The sequence below is a fragment of the Pituophis catenifer genome, unplaced genomic scaffold (assembly GCF_029215685.1).
Source record: "Pituophis catenifer annectens isolate HBS135680 unplaced genomic scaffold, rPitCat1.0.hap2 SCAF_2, whole genome shotgun sequence".
NCBI classification, from domain to species: domain Eukaryota; kingdom Metazoa; phylum Chordata; class Lepidosauria; order Squamata; family Colubridae; genus Pituophis; species Pituophis catenifer.
The window spans coordinates 16,594,891-16,613,136 of NW_027256882.1; the positions used below are offsets into that span (position 1 = coordinate 16,594,891).

General features: G+C 42.1%; 1 pseudogene; it reads left to right on the forward strand.

The window, feature by feature from the left end:
- Nucleotides 1–328: 328 nt before the first annotated feature.
- Nucleotides 329–12,334, forward strand: LOC139309910 (vomeronasal type-2 receptor 26-like; annotated as a pseudogene).
- Nucleotides 12,335–18,246: the final 5,912 nt, after the last annotated feature.

Genomic DNA, 18,246 nt, shown 5'->3' on the forward strand with positions numbered 1-18,246 from the left:
AGGATTCTACTGTTGATACGGTGTTGTCTAGTATTGTAAGAGGTGGTATTATAAGAGGTTTGATAGGAGGTTTTTTTAATGGTGTGTTTGTTATTCTTAACTCTAGTGAAGTACCATCTCCCTCCCATCTTCTCAACAGTCAAGAAAATTAAAGGGTGATGGGTGACTGTCATTTGTCTCTGGCTTTGGAAAACTTTGTAAAAATTTAATAATCAGTAGGCTTGTGGTGATGGGATGAAACTGAAAATGGCTTTTGTTCTTTTTAATAATAATAAGATTTTTTTGCAGTAATTTCTCTTTTGAAGAATCAGATCTCCTGTCCTATATTTTTACCATTCAACTAATCAACAAGAAATTCCAGTTCGTGCAAAATCTCACTCTTGGCTACAACATCCATGATAACTATTTGAATACATTTGGTACTTCAGATGCCTTGCTGGACATGCTCTCTACCGGAGAAACCAATGTTCCCAACTACAGCTGCGGAAGGAAAGACAACCTTCTGGGTGTTCTTGATGGAGCTAAAAGGGACATCTCCATGCAGATGTCAACATTAGTAGGCCCCTACAAAGTTCCACAGGTATGCTTGTGTATTTCTTCTATGAACTGGTAAAGTGAGTGGGATTATAGTAGGTGAGATATAGAGCCAGTCATAACTTCTCTATGTCATTCAAAAACTGCTTTTCATCATTGCGTAACTACAGATATACTCTGTGAACTGCTGGGGTGGGGTGGGATCCATACTTGCCTTCTTCCTGCCTTCCAGATATGCCATCTGAAAATAGGTGCCTACATCCTGTGATTCCGATCTACATCCTAGCACTCTAAATACTTACAACACTTTCTAAGATACTGACAATTTGATATTATCATACTTGAACGTTGGGTTGTGTAGGCTGTTAAGAAGACTTGGCTCCCACTCTTACAATAATTCTATGGCTATTAAAGTAATCAAAATCAAGAATTATCATCTTAAAAAAATGGCATCATACCCATAGATTGCTGTTGTGTGGTGAGCTGATAAAACAAGCAAATACCCTTCTTTACACAGGAGTATTTTTTCTGCATTTGGCTTGCTTATCAACAAAGGAGCTCACACAGACCTAGGGCATAAGTGAATTTACGTCTTACATTTTATAGCTGTCCAGCTTCATTAGCCCCATATATTGATGTATATAATGTCAAGGTTATCACCATGCTCTTATAGAGGTAACATTTGGGAGTTAAAATATATCACTACTAAAAGAAATCCAACATATCATCTTTTGGGTGGCTAAAAGGTCTTCAGTTGTGCCCTGAGAGCCTAAGTTGGAATTTATAATTTCTTCTTTGCCTAAGATCAGGGCATAGAATTATTGGTGTTACCAGGGGTGGGCTTCAGCTGTTTCGGACAAGTTCAGATGAACAGGCAGTTCCGGTGATCAGTTGACTCCGCCCACCTGCCCCTGCCCTATTCTGTCCTATATTTCCTTCTTTTTCAGCTCAGCTTATTCTTGTGGCACAACAGATTGCCGTGCCTCTATTGTTTTGCCCACCAGCACTGCATTAGAAGGTAGGTTTTAGAGTTTAAAATGGGTGGTTTTTGAATGCTCTGTGCGTATGCCAAGCACGCACTCACCAAACCAATCGTTAAACTGGTTGAAGCCCACCACTGGGTGTTACATTAAAGTTATGGAAACTGTCAGACTCCCAAAATTCCATATGTTAGAAGAGACAGAAATATAAATCTTTCATATTTAATCAAACCCCAATAATGGACATGGTTGTATTTCCTTCAACAAGCAGATGCCTTTAAGACATCTATTATTTGAATCTCAATGGGGCTTTTCCGGAGTGTGGCTGCAGTCACTGGTACCACAAACATCCCTCCCACCAGGACCTTTCTCCCCACCCCCCACCCCGATAAGGCAAACCCTGAGATTTACAGTGAGGCTGGTAGTGGGAGGAGAAGGAGGAGCTGCAGCTGTGTCTGCAAAGAGTATTTGCCACCAACCAGGACCTTTCTCCCCCCCCCAAGGCAAACCCCGAGATTTACAGCGAAGCTGGCAGGGGGAGGAGGAGTTGCTGCCACCTCTGCAATGAGCATTCCCTTCTTTCTCCCCCCCCCAAAGGTAAACCTCGAGTGGAGACAGCAGCGCAGGCAAAGAGGCAGCGCTGGTTTGCTGGCACAAACGGCCTCCAACCTGGATCCCAGGAAGCGGCTGTCAATGGCATGGCCGGTGCCCATATGTGCTAAGAGAAGCTGCCCAGTGGACATGCGTGTGCCGTGAAATAAACTTCTGGTTTCTGGTGCATGCATTTGCATCAGCCACCTAGTCTTCTGGTTACTGGTGAGCATGTGTGTGGGACGATCAGCTGGCCAGTTGATCTTCTGGTTTCTGGCACAGTCTCATACCTGAAGTCCTGCTGATCGTCGCACGTGCATGCACGCCAGTAACCAGAAGACTAGCTGGCCGGTGCTCATTCATGTTCCAGAAACATGGAAGAGGAATGGGCACCACTGTGCATGCCAGGCAACATGGCTCCACGTGCCACCTGTTGCACGCGTGCCATAGGTTCGCCATCATGGTCTTAGGATATTAAAACAACATATTTTCAAAATAAAAAAGAATAGCATGTAATTCTGCCCTCTAGTGGAAGAAAATCACTGGACAAGAGCCTAATGCTGGGAAAGATTGAGGGCAAAAGAAGAACGGACGACAGAGAACGAGGTGGCTGGATGGAGTCACTGAAGCAGTCAGTGGTCTCCGGGGGATGTTAGAGGACAGGAAAGCCTGGAGGAACATTGTCCATGGGGTTGCGATGAGTTGGACACAACTTCGCAACTAACAACAAGTGGAACAATACAGATAGGTTGACATGCACAGATGTGAGTCCGTGGTAAATTGTAGGGATGATACAGAAAAGTGATTTGAACACTTTATTCTTGTTCTTTTTGGGTAATATGTTTGCTTTATTCTATTTTTATGAACCTTCTTGTTAATGTTTTCTCTTTCATATTCTGTATCCTGATAGGGCCTAACAGCTAATGAACAATAAACTATTCTAATATGTTCATGAGCACTAACTTTGATTTCTTAAAAGCTAATGTTTTGGACTTGATCCAATCACCCAGGATTCTTCATTGCTTTCTCAGATCAGTTATAGAACTGCTTCAGCGGCTCTGAGTGATAAAAGTCAATTCCCCTTTTCCTACCGAATGTTTCCCAAAGAAGGGTTCCACTACCTAGGAATTGTCCAACTGCTCCTCCATTTCAGATGGACCTTGATTGGTCTCTTTGCTTCAGACACAGAAAATGGAGAGAATTTTATGAGGACTTTTACTCCTATGCTTGTCAGGAATGGAATTTGTGTTGTTATATCACAACGATTCTCAATGACTGGAGATACAGCACCTCTCAGGGAAGCCCTCTGTAGGTGGAGACAAATCAATGTCTTTGTTCACTTCCTAGAATATGATACCACTTGGGAGAGAATCCTTCCTTTCCATTTAATACTTGAAGTTTTGCCAGGACCCATTGAAGGGAAAGTCTGGATCACCATCGGTTTGGGGCAAGTGCTAAGACTTACGAACAGACTTCTCAAACATGTCCATAGTATCTTCTCCTTTGAATTTCAGCGGAAAGAAAGGCCAACTTATGATGACCTTGTTCTCTTGATAGATCCTCGGTTTCAAGATGAGTATTTTCACTGTTCTGTTTCAAAACACATCTTTTCTGCCAAAGGCCGGAGAAGATGCACTCAGAAAGCACCACTGGAGAACCAAGTAAGAAGAAAGAGGAGCATTATCTTTAATAGCGAGAATATCTACAGTATTGTTATGACTCTGGCCCATGCCTTGAATGCTGCATATTCCTGCAGATCCAGGGGGAGAATGAAGGAGACCAAAGAGACATTAGGGGTTTCAAGGCTGCAGCCCTGGCAGGTATGAGGTCATAAAGACAATCCATCAAATTAAATTCTTTTTGAGAAGGAATCCCAAGGAGGAGGAAGCGAACCTTCTCAACCTCACCTGATCACCATTCTCTTGGAGGGTGCGCTGTCCTGTTTCCAGTTTTGCGCATAAGTAATTCTGGCTAATTAGTAATTAGTAATATATTGAATTTTCTTACTGTAGTTTCCTCTTATTATCCCTAGTAGAAGTAATTCTGGTTTTAACTGAATTCATAATTTTTTTCTCAGCATTTTTTTTTCTGATCCTATACTTCCCTGGCTTCTGTACACGACCACCACATATGGAAGAACGTACCTTGATTGTGTTTGCATTTCCCACGTCCTGCGATTCTTACGGATGTATTGGCCTTCTTTCCATGAGAATCTTACTGCCCATTCACATTTAATTTACAATCAACTATTTTGATATCATTTTCAGAAATATTCTTTTCACATTTGGTCATCCTTCTTCAGGTGTATCATTTATGTTCTTATACGAAATACCATACTTTGTCAAATGCTAGTGGCTAAAAGTTAGATTTGTTTCTTTCCTTTTGTAGAATGATCACTTATATCAATTATATTTTCTCTAATTTGTCAATTCAAATTTTGCTGAAAATTTCTCATTCACTTATGAAGATATTGACAACACTTGTTCTCCAAAATTAGAATATTTGGAGGTTAGTGAACTGCAGAAGAGAGTTCAAATGTGAAAAGACCACATGGGATATGAAATCAAGGTTTCAGCTTTTTCAATTTCTGGATATTTTCCTTCTAGTTTCATCCATTTCTGGAGAAGAATGAATTTTGCAATCTTTCTCATCTGAAACTGTACTTGGACCAACATGGAGATGTAGCAGCAGATTTAGACATCATGATCTTGGTGTTCTTCACCATGAAACCTACCATCCAAATGAAAGTGGGAAGATTTGAAAGATAAAGACTTATTATTGATCAAGATACTGTGTCACAGCTAAAGTTGAGCAACAGGGTGGGTTGAATATTGCTGTGTTTCTCTGTTTTCCAGAGCCTTATGATCCATTTCAAGTAGTCTATGCTTAGTCACCATGGAGGATGACCTTCACTGAGAATTCAGTGTGGGGAGTAGAAAGCTCATAGTTTTCTAAGGTTTGTTTGGTGGCTTTAGTACTATTCACAACAGGGTCCTTCAGATGCTATAATATGGAACAGTTTCTAAACTTACTCAGCAATATCCAACATTTGTTGCTAAGTCATTTTTCTTTAGGATTCAGACCATGGACCACGTATAATTTAGTAATTCCATTAAGCTAGTGAGAATAAGGACGTGCTGTCAATTATATTGCTAATAGCCCAGTGGTGGGATTCCAATAATTTAACAACTGGTTCTCTGCCCTAATGATTTCTTCCAAAAACCAGTTTGCCCAACTGCTCAGAAATTTAACAACCGGTCCTCCCAAAGTGGTCCGAACTGGCTGAATCCCACCACTGTAATCCTTGTCCTTAAATCACAAAGAAGAGGACAGTTCTGTTGACTAGTACCAGAGCTGAGGTTTGGACTGGTTTCCAATAAAATTGAATCAAGAGTCAACATCTCCACCCCAGACCATCCCAATGATGCCTTGGAAGTGATGTCCCAGTGCCTGGAGGCCGTGCGGGTCTGGATGGGGAGAAACAGGCTTCGACTCAACCCTTCCAAGACTGAGTGGCTGTGGCTGCCGGCGTCCCGGTATAGCCAGCTGACGCCATCGCTGGTTATTGGGGGCGAATCACTGGCCCCCACGGAAAGGGCCCGCAACTTGGGCGTCCTCCTGGACGCACGGCTGTCTTTAGAAGGGCATATGATGGCCGTGGCCAGGGGGGCTTTTTATCAGGTTCGCCTGATACGCCAGTTGCGCCCCTTTCTGGATCGGGACTCCCTACGCACAGTCACTCAAGCACTCGTCACCTCTCGTCTGGACTATTGTAACACTCTCTACATGGGGCTCCCCTTGGGGTACACCCGGAGGCTCCAACTGGTACAGAATGCGGCTGCGTGGGGGATTATGGGAGCGACGGGGTGCTCCCATGTGACTCCTCTCCTGCGTGAGCTGCATTGGCTTCCGGTGGACTTCCGGGTGCGCTTCAAGGTGTTGGTGATCACCTTTAAAGCGCTCCATGGCTTAGGGCCAGGGTACTTACGGGACCGCCTTCTGCCACCAGTAGCCTCCCACCGGCCAGTTCGCTCCCACAGAGAGGGTCTCCTCAGGGTGCCGTCAGCTAGACAATGCCGGCTGGCGACCCCCAGGAGGAGAGCCTTCTCTGTGATGGCACCTACCCTTTGGAACAATCTACCCCCAGAGATACAAGTGATCTCCGACCTCCGGACTTTTCGTCGGGCCCTAAAAACTCATCTCTTTCAGTTAGCTGGTCTCTCTTGATTTTATGATTTTATGGTTGATTTTAAATTTTGATATGGATTTTAAATTGATAAATTTTAAACTATGGGCCAAATTTAATTATTTTAAATCTATTTTTAATCGTACTTTATGTATAAATGTTTTATTTTGGCTGTTCACCGCCCTGAGTCCGAAAGGAGAAGGGCGGTATAGAAATTTAAATAATAAATAAATAAATAATAATAAATAAATAAGAGTGAATGAGGGTCCTGGTGGTCCCATTGGGTAATAAGTATTGGACTTAAGAGTTCAGTTTGTCCTGGTTGGGGACATTGTCTTTTTTTTTAATAAGTTTTTTTTAAAATTTTACAAAAATATCAATGTGTCAACAGTGTGGTACCTGAGTGTCATACATTTTGATGCAAATAAAATAGTATGAATCATATTTGTTTCATTTAACATATAATACTTGTAATAAAAGACATATTTTTATTAAATTATAAACTTTCATTATTTAGTCATTCAATATTTCAATGTGTCATTCCTATAACAATCACCCTATTCTAAGTGTCATACCTTTTAATACAAATAGAATATTATTAATCATATTTATAACTTTTAGCAAGCTTATATCTAATAATAATACAAACATTTATGCTAAATTGAAATTTTCCATTATTTGCTTGTTCAATTTATAATCCTTCCTTATTTGGTTATTTAATATTTCAATATGTTATTTTTATGTCAATCACCATATTCTGCATCTCATACATTTTAATACAAATAAAGTATTTTTAATCATATGTGTTACATTTAGCAAATATACACATATTCATATTGAATTATAATCTTTCATTATTTATTTAATCAATAGTTCAATATATTATTTTTGTGCCAGTTACTATATTATTTAAGTATACTTAATATTACCATCATTCAAATTCTAATTTCCCCTATTATTACTTCTCCTTATTATATAAAAAGGTGTATTTTAATAATTCCCTTCTCTAGTTTCCATCCCTATTCTAACTTTGATTATGCCACTACTGTATTTAAACACATTCCCTTTCTAACCCTCATCTCTTACCCATTTTAAAGTTTTAATTATTTGTTTCTTAGCTTGCCTTCCTCTCTTGGATCTTTATTTCTGTCTTCTTCCACATCTTAGTATTCATTTTAAACATTTCTCCCTTCGCTGCCCTTCTCCATTGTCTAGTTTCCAAAATATCTACTCTTGCCCCTATCTCTCTCCCATAAAAATCTTCCTGGTTCTCAGGTTCCTTTTTAAATTCCCTCGGAATACTCTCCCCTTCGCTTATGTCATCAATCCTTATTATTTTTATTATTGTATCCTCCTTATCACCTTGTTTCATTTGTTTTGTCTGTTCCATTTTTTCATCTACTCTTTCAGTTAGCTCCTCCTCTTCCTGGGTGTCTTGATCACTCATTGTCCTTTATGTTATATTTCCCAGCATTCCATCCATGTTCTCTATTTGGTTCATAATTTCCTTGAAATGCCTTGTCAATGTCTCCTTTGTACTTTGAATTACTGACACCATCTCTTCCCAAGTTCCACTCCTTTCTCCTTCATGAGGCATCTTGTTAAATTTTATTGTGGGGGACATTATTTTTTGAAAGGGCAGGTCCATAATCTGGGATGATTTTCAGCAGCCTAGATTTTGACAGAGTTATCCATGCCTCTCTCTTACCACACTAGAAAACAGGAATTTCTCAATTTCTTCCCTCCAGACTTTATAAAGTAGAAAAGTCCTTTATTGTAATGGGATCTGCCAGAAGCAAAAGGGAAAAACTAAATGAAGAATATGTCATTAGTTCTATCTCGTACATCTTTTTTGGATTGATTAAATGAATTCATATTTGCATAAGAAAATTCTGGAGATTACTTGGCTAATGTTCATGTCCACCTCAATTTTCCACGGATGGTGAATCTAACATATTCTCTTTGTCATTCCTTGTTTTCCTTCCTAGTCTCTGCCTCAGTCAAAATGTGTGGAAAATTGTCATCCTGGATTTCTCAAGCGGTATCGGGAAGGAGAGCCAATTTGCTGCTATGACTGCATCCCTTGTCCAAAGGGGACCATATCCACTCAGGAAGGTAGGTGATACACAACAAAAAGGCTGGCTTTATGAAATTGGATTCACCCAGATCATATTCATGCAACTGCAAGTTAAAGGTGTATATAAGTCTAAGAACTTTACATTTACAGAACTTTTATTTATTTATTTATTTATTTTATTTTATTTCTATACCGCCCTACTCCCAAAGGACTCAGGGCGGTGCACAGCCAAACAATAAAATACATACATACAAAATTTAAAAGTGGAATTAAAATCAAATAAAATAGTTTTGGCCCAGAGAAATTAAAACCCCAATCAATTTAAAACCAATTTTAAAATTTGAATATATAAAATACTAAAAAATATTTAAAAATTAAAAATCTTTTAGAAAAGAGGGAGAAAATTAGGCCAGGCCTGCCTGGTGAAATAAAAAGGTCTTTAAAGTGCGGCAGAAGGTGCGCAGATCCGGGATCCTCCGTATCTCCGGGGGGAGCTCGTTCCAGATAGTAGGTGCTCCCACAGAGAAGGCTCTCCCCCTGGGGGCCACCAGTCGGCATTGTTTGGCCGATGGCACCCGGAGGACCCCCTCTCTATGGGAGCGTACCGGCCAGTGGGAGGCTATTGGTGGTAGTAGGCGGTCCCGCAAGTACCCAGGTCCTGAGCCATGGAGCGCTTTAAAGGTGGTAACCAAAACCTTGAAGCGCACCCGGAAGACCACCGGGAGCCAGTGAAGCTTGCGCAGGAGGGGTGTTACATGGGAACTCCATGTCGCTCCCATTACCACCCGCACGGCCGCACTCTGCGCCAGTTGGAGCCCCTGGGTGCTCCTCAAGGGGAGCCCCATGTAGAGAGCATTATAATAGTCCAGGCGGGAGGTGACGAGGGCATGAGTGACTGTGCATAAGGAGTCCCGATCCAGAAAGGGACGCAACTGACGGATCAGGCGAACCTGATGAAAAATCCTCCCGGTCATGGCCATCAAGTGCTCTTCTAACGACAGCCATGAATCCAGGAGGACGCCCAAGTTGCACGCCCTCTCCGTGGGGGCCAATGATTCGCCCCCAATAGTCAGTGATGGCACCAACTGACTATATCGGGATGTCGGAAACCACAGCCACTCAGTCTTGGATGGGTTGAGCCTGAGCCTATTCCTCCCCATCCAGATCCGCATGGCCTCCAGGCACCAGGACATCACTTCAAGGGCATTGTTGGGGTGGTCTGGGGTGGAGATGTACAGCTGGGTGTCGTCAGCATACTGGTGGTACTTCACCCCGAAACCACAGATGATCTCACCCAGCGGCTTCACATAAATGTTGAACAGGAGGGGTGAGAGGACCCACCCTTGCGGCACCCCACATATGAGGGGCCCCGGGGTCAACCTCTGCCCCCATGTCAACACAGACTGTGACCGGTCAGAGAGAAAGGAGAACCACTGCAACACAGTGCCTCCCACCCCTAACTCTTCCAACCAGTGCAGCATGATACCATGGTCGATGGTATCAAAAGCCACTGAGAGATCTAACAGGACCAGGACAGAGGAGCACCCCCTGTCCTGAGCCCTCCAGAGATCATCAACCAATGGGACCAATGCCGTTTCCGTGCTGTACCTGGGCCTGAAGCCCGACTGGAATGGATCCAGATATGACATTTCATCCAGGGGAGCTGTTGCACAACCACACTCTCAACAACCTTCGCCACAAAGCAAAGGTTGGAGACCGGATGATAGTTTACCAACATTGCCAGGTCCAGGGAAGGCTTCTTGAGGAGAGGCCTCACCACCGCCTCTTTCAAGGCGGCGGGAAAGTCACCCTCACCCAAGGAAGCATTTATAATCCCCTGGAGTACCCAGTCGGAGTCCAAATCTTCCCGAATCTGAGTGATTTTGTCATACAGATACTGAACAAAATCCTCGACTCTACCCTCCAAGGAGTCCTCCCGCACTTCCTGGTGGAACAGGGAGCGGGTCACCCTAAAGAGGGCGGCTGGGCGGTTATCTGATGATGCAATAAGAGCAGCAAAATAGCTACATTTCTCTGCTTTTATCGCCACTAGGTAATTCCTAATATGGGATCTTATTAGTGTCCAGTCAGATTCAGAAAGGCTGGCCCTCCAACTACTCTCTAGGCATCTTTTCCGGTGCTTCAACTCCCTCAGCTCCTCGGTAAACCAAGGAGCCAATTGAGATCGGCGCCGGGTCAGAGGCCACAAAGGCACGACCCGATCCAGAGCTCCAGCAGTTGCCCTATCCCAGGTGGCCACTAGGTCTCCAGTTGAGGCGTGTGCCAGAGCCTCAGGAAATGGCCCAAGCTCCATCTGGAATCTGTCAGGTTCCATCAGGCGCCTGGGGCGGAACCATCTTACCGGCTCTGCCTCCCTGCGGTGGGGTGCAGTGGTTCGAAGGTTGAGACGAAGGAGAGAGTGATCTGACCATGACAAGGGTTCGGTAACTATATCCCCTATCTCAAGATCCCTCAACCACTGTCCAGAGACAAAAACCAGAGCCAGCGTGTTTCCCCCCGTGTGGGTAGGGCCATTAATTAACTGGGTCAGGTCCATAGCTGTCATGGAAGCCATGAACTCCCGAGCCACCTCAGACGTTTCACCCACGGACAGCAGGTTGAAATCCCCCATGACCATAAGCCTAGGGGTATCAACCGCCACCGTGGCGATGACATTGAGTAGCTCGGGCAGAGCTGTTGCCATGTGGCAGGGAGCCAGGTACATGATCAGCAAACCCATCTGAACCCCATGACCCCATTTCACAAAAAGGGATTCACAGCCGGCCGTCTGAGGAACGGTGGCCTCCCTCGGTCTCAGACCTTCTTTAATAATAAAAGCTACCCCCCGCCCCTCCCCTGTAACTTTTATAATCTGCCAGCCAACTAGATTTCACAAGATACAGTAGACACCCTTTGAGTCTAGTATATTATAAAGTGCTATTTAAGAGGACTCAGGATGTTGGCATAGAAGATTAACTGCTTCATAATTTACCTCTGATAATGTAGTTTCTTATGAAGGTTTGGCACAAGAAACGCTGGTTTTTGCTTTTCTCAGATACAGAAAAATGCACCAAGTGTCCAGATGATACATATCCAAATGAGGAATGAGTCCAATGTATCCCCAAAAGTATAACCTTCCTGTTTTATGAAGAGAATCTGGGCTTTATCCTGGTGTCCTTTGCGCTACTTCTGTTCCTATTTACAGGACTTGTTTTAATGATATTCCTTAAATACCGAGAAACTCCCATTGTCAAAGCCAACAACCGGGATCTCTCTTACATCCTCCTGGTCTCCATCCTGCTTTGCTTCTTGTCTCCCTTTCTCTTTCTTGGTCAACCAAAGAAAGTCACCTGCCTTCTCCGACAAACACTTTTCAGCATCACTTTCTCAGTTGCCATTTCTTCTCTCTTGGCCAAAACAATCACGGTGGTGCTGGCTTTCTTGGCCACAAAACCAGGAAACCAAGTGAAGAGATGGTTGGGGAAGAGTTTGGCCAACTCCATTATCCTTTCTTGTTCTACTGTCCAAATTATCATCTGTTCCATTTGGCTTGGAGTTTCTCCCCCATTCCCTGATTCTGACTTCCACTCCCAGGTTGGACATATCATTCTGCAATGCAATGAAGGCTCTGTTGTCATGTTCTACATCAGCCTTTGCTATATGGGCTTCTTGGCTGCTATCTGTTTCACTGTGGCTTTCCTGGCCAGGAATCTGCCTGGAGCCTTCAATGAAGCCAAGCTGATCACCTTCAGCATGCTGGTCTTCTGCAGTGTCTGGGTGAGTTTTGTACCCACCTACCTGAGCACCAAAGGGAAATATATGGTGGCTGTTCAGGTCTTCTCTATTTTGTCCTCTAGTGCTGGGTTGCTTGGCTGCATCTTCATCCCCAAGTGCTACATTATCCTTCTGAGGCCGGATCTGAATACAAGGGAGCAACTTACAACAAGAAGAAATGAAGAAATGTGAGACAGAGAAATTTCAACTCTCTACATCTCCCAACAGGCCACACCTAGAAAATGGTTCCAGTTCCTCTCCATGCCTAAGTGGGACAATGATTTTTCTTGAAATAAATAGTGTGTTTGTTAGATAAAGTCCCCAACTTTGTAAATAAAATACTTTTACCTTTGCAAAGGGGCTTCTTTGCCCACCTTGAAAATACAAATCACCAGGTAATTCAGGAAAAGCAAAAACATTGATTTAAAAAAAAAGGGGGGGATAACATAATGGTGGATGGTGCCATCTGATTTCTTGCCACACCCTCCAACAAACTGGTTTTGGGGGACCTGATGGCCTCCCTCTGGTTGTGTGGATACACTTGATGGGGTGGGATCTTTCTGACATTCCTATCTCTGAGGTTCTGTGTGCCCATCACCCTCAAAAGACCACCACGTGCTTGGAAGGTGGATCTGGGAGTTCCTGTGTTCTGAGTTTATCTGGGTGGATTGATGAGGGATTATTGTTCTTAACTGGAGGAGGGCACATCAATAAGTACACTTTGGCTTAGAAAGAAGAACTGGGATTTCGGTGAGGGGGAGCAGTTTAGGGGGATGAGCAATTCCATCCTGAGAATGGCCCATATTCCAGGTTTGCTATATGAAAGTGGTTCTAATGTATGGTTTTTGGCTTCTACTCACTAGGCCTGGCTCCTTTGTGGCTCTGGGCTTCAGATATTGCTTTTGAACATCCAGTTTATGTGAAACAAGGTTGCTCTTATCCAGGGGTGGGCTCCAAAAATTTTAGCAAGGGGTTATCTGCCATCTTGCACTGAAGCCTCATTGTGTCCAAAGGGGAGGAAGCATCTTACTCAGAAATGGGCTTGTGGATTGACCCCGGGGGAGAGCCCAGGGAAAAAGAGGAGAGGTGGCTATTGTCATCAATGGTTTGGTCCAGTTTTTCAGGAGGCTGTACCTAGATCTGTTTTTCCCCCTCAGGGTTGCTGAGAGAACATTTACCTGGCCTGGTGAAGTAAATTGTGTAAATATGTTCCTTACAGGAAAAAAAAAATCAACTTATTTCAGTTATCAACTATTATTCAGTTTGTCTCCACTGAATAAATATACTTCTCAGTTTACATAATTCACTGACTCATCAGCCAACAGGTTCAACCTCAGAAAACCAGTGTGAATGCAGCCATTGGTGAGGTGACTGGTATACAAGATTTATATTTAGATATCACCTGAGCCAGTTTGGTGTAGTGGTTAAAGCATTGGGAAACCATGAGTTCTAATCCTGCATTGGGCACAAAGCCACCTTAGTGAATTTAGGCCAGCCACTTCTCTAAGAGCCCTTGGAAAGCAGCAATGGCTATCTGCATCTGGAAAAACTTTAACAAGTTCTCTGGGTCATCTCTATCTGTTGCTTTTCTGACAACCTTCAAACAAAGATGGCTGTTGGACCTGATGCATCTGGCTTTGTTCTTTTGCAAGACTAACCAAATGATCTCCAACTGGTTAAACTCAGGGTTGAAATGCTACTGGTTCAGACCGGTTCTCCTGAATCGGTAGTTAAAAATGCTACCTGTTCGGGCGAACTGGTATTTCCGACAATCAGCTGGGTGACGAACAGCTGTGATATGTGATTTATATTAGCTAGAATCATTGGATTTCCTGCTTCCTAGTTAATCCCATCCTTGCGGTTTTAAATTTATAATTGGTTTTAACTGGGTTATTTTAAATTGATGGCCAAAATCTTTTAATGTTTTTTAAATTGCTTTTAAATTTTATATGTTATGTTTTTACCGTGGCTGTTCACCGCCCTGAGTCCTGTTGGAGAAGGGTGGTATACAAATTAATAAATAAATAAATAAATAAATAAATAATCTAAATTGCATGGCACAGAGGTCTCCCCCCCTCTCCCTGCTGTTCTACTTACCTTTGCAGACTTGGAAGGCTTCAAAATGTTCCTATTTTAGTGCCACACGGGTGCGCCTCAGGTAGCAGACTCATAGAACCGGTAGCAGACTTCAGAGGATTTCACTGCTGGTTAAACTTGGGCAGGGTTTTTTTGCAGCTGGTTGTGCTTCAAAGAGGCAGCAGGAAAACCCCTATCTTAACCAGGAGGATTAGTTTCAAGTCCTTGTGAAAGCTGCAGGAGTGGGGATAACGCAACAGATGTCCTGAAGTGCAGTTTGCTGAGTGTCTCCATCATCTCTGAAGCAGGAAGTGGGAAGTTGAATACATAGGGCCATTAAGTGAGCACACCAGTCACTATGGGATGGAGAGTCAACAATATACTGATAACGGCAAGCTGGACATTTGGGTCCCTGGCAAATTAAAGGTTGTTGTGGACATTCTCTCCTTTCTTTTTTTTTTTTTAATTGAAAAAGTTTTCAAATACAAATTTTTCCCCACATTTTTCTCCCCCCTCCTCCCTAACCCCCCCTCACCACCCATCCCCCCCATGACTTCCTCACAACAAAAGCCTAATTCATAACAGATTATATAATATTTTACCATCCCCTTAATCCCTCCTCTAAATACTGACCCTTATTTACTAATAATATTATTAATATTATTACTTCCCCCTTTTACCATACATTTCACAATATCATTTTACTATAGCATTGCATAATAACTTCTAATTTAACATAATAATATTATTATAACTCCCAATTTAACAGTAATCTGCCCTATTTCTCCTCCCCATACTTATATCTGTATATTAGTACAACATTTCTTAACAACCTTCCCTTTTAAAACTATATAATAAATCCTGCTTTAACATTTAATCTTTTATATATATTGATATAACATTTCAAAGCAGCCTTCCCCATAAATCCTAATTTAGCATTTATTCAGCTCCATCCATTTACTCCACTCCCATAGGTATATCACTTAAGCATCCCTTTTCTTAAACTAAACAATCAGTAAACTAACCTATCTCCACCCACTTTCCTACAAAATTACCATACACAACAATTCTCTCCTTTCTTGATCATCCTCTGCTTTCTTGATGTTAGAAGACAGACAGCACTAAAATTAAATGTCATCAACCCAGAGTAGCAACATAGTTCTGGGTGTCCTTTCCCAGCAATCTCTGGAGACAAGTTCCCAAATTGAAGGACAGTAGGAGTCAGTTTCCTTCACCCAGCATCACTTTCTGGACATGTCATGGACCTTGGAGTACTCATCTCAAACAATCTAAGTGCCAGAGTCCACTGTAACAGCATTGCCAAAAAGGCATTAAGAATTGTTAACCTAATCTTGCGAAGCTTCTTCTACAGTAATATTGTCCTGCAAACTAGGGCGTACAAAACCTTTGCTAGACCAATTCTTGAATACAGCTCATCTGCCTGGAATCCACACTGTATATTGGACATTAATACAATTGAGTGAGTCCAGAGGTATTTCAGAAGAAAAGTACTTCACTCTTCTGTTCACAACAGAATACCTTATGCCACCAGGCTTGAAATTTTGAGCTTAGACAATTTAGAACCAAGCCGCCTTCGGTCTGACCTAAGTATAGTACACAAAATTATCTGCTACAACATCCTACCTGTCAATGACTGCTTCAGCTTCAATCGCAATAATACACGAGCACACAATAGATACAAACTTAAGGTAAACCGCTCCAAACTCGAGTGCAAAAAATATGATTTCAGCAACAGAGTGGTCAATGCCTGGCATGCACTACCTGATTCTGTGGTTTCGTCCCCAAACCCCCATAACTTTAACCTTAGACTGTCTACTGTTGACCTCACCCCATTCCTAAGAGGTCTATAAGGGGCGTGCATAAGCGCACCAATGTGCCCACCATCCCTGTCCTACTGTCACCATTTATTCATATTCATAATCATGTTTATACGGTACTTATATCTGTTATCTTATACATGTTTGACTAAATAAATAAATAAATAAATAAATAAATAAATAAATAAATAAATAAATAAATAAATAAATAAATAATTGAATGATTGAATGTTTGACTGATTGAATGATTGAATAATAGAATGACTGAATGATTGAATGAATGAATTAGTTAGTTAATTAATTAATTAATTTCTGACAGGAACGACCACAGCCACTACAGAACAGTCTCCAAGATTGTGATTTTATGCTAACATCCTTTTTTTCCAGCTACCTTCAACATAAAGTCTTGAAGAACTTCAGGATCCCCAGAGAAGTAGTTTCTCACTGTAATTATCACCATCCCCTCTCTGAGACCTCTTCTGCTTCATCTCCAGTGACAGCTTTTGATGTAAACAGCAGTCTGAAGCAACCTGGAAAGGCTCTTGCATCAGAAAAGGATAAAGTAACACGGGTCGTGCTGTGTGTGGCACAAGGTTTGAGACAGGCAGAGGCTGTGCTTTTGAATATACTTTCTCTTTTTTCCAGGTGAAGCTCTGTGTGTCTCTGTCTGAATAAGGAAAGCCTCTGGCATTCCCATCTTCTGAGAATGCTTTGAATTCTTCTAATTCTTCTTTAGAATTAGGGATTGATTTAGCCCAGTAAATTATGGGCCTCCTGCTTCTGCTTCTGATACTTCTGATGCTGCCGATGTCACACATCGTCTCAGGAAAGCTTAGAATGAAGTGCCCACCGAATTTGGAGCATCTGGATGGAAAAAATCCACCAAGCTATTATGGGCCAGGAGACCATAGCATTAGTGTAGTCACCACTGCAACATTAATGCCAAATAGAGCATTGCCTTTCAACATGGCTCCTTCTAGAGAGTCTCGCTTGTAAGTTATTGAGTGTGGTGCAGTTTCAGTCTTTTCAATTGCAATCATAATACTTTCCTTTTCTCCCCCCTCTCCTTACTCCTCTTTTGCAGAACCTGTGTAATTTCCTGGAAGAGACTCAAATCCAAACATGGGAAGAGAAACATCTAAAAGAACTCCAGATTATTTCTCCCCCCCTCACAATCCTTAGTTCATCACTTGAACACTGACTCTTCTTTAAAATACTTATTGAAAGGATTATAGTTCCCTATGCCCAGTCCATTACCATATTTATATATATGCTCCAAAAAGCTTTTTTTAAAAAAATCTTAAAGGCTCTTAAGAAGAGACTGGATAGCCACTTGTCTCAAATAGTATAGGGTCTCTGGCTTGAGCAGGTCTGGATATGTCTAATTTAATGAAAAGAAGGACTAGGGGAGACATGATAGCAGTGTTCCAATATCTCAGGGGTTGCCACAAAAAAAAGGGAGCCAAGCTATTCTCCAAAGCACCTGAGGGCAGGACAAGAAGCAATGGGTGAAAACTAATCAAGGAGAGAAGCAATTTAGAACTAAGGAGAAATTTCCTGACAGAACAATTAATAAGTGGAACAACTTGCCTCCAGAAGTTGTGAATGCTCCAACACTGGAAATTTTTAAGAAGATGTTGGATAACCATTTGTCTGAAGTAGTGTAGGGTTTCCTGCCTAAGCAGGGGATTGGACTAGAAGACCTCCAAGGTCCCTTCCAACTCTGATATTCTAATGTTCTATGTTCTCATTGATATAAAGCCATCCTATCTTTTCAGCATTCATGAAAATTAAATGGTTTAATTTTTGCCTCTAGTTTTGGATCAGTATTGGGTTAAGAATCAATATGCTTTTGGTGATAAAAATAATAAATACATTTAAAAAATATTCTGTTATTGCTTTTGATGGTGATAATATGAATATTTTTCTACAGGTGGGCATTTTCTGACAGGTTATCCACTGATAAGGCTAGAATTGTCCGTTTTATTTTTGCCATTCAACTAGTCAATAAGAATCTATGTCTCAACGTCACACTTGGCTACAACATCCATGACAACTCACTGAGCACACTTGCAACTTCAGAAGCCTTGCTAGACATACTCTCAACTGGAGAAGCCAATGTTCCCAACTACAGCTGTGGAAGGAAGGATAACCTTTTGGCTCTTCTTGATGCAGCTAGAAGGGATGTCT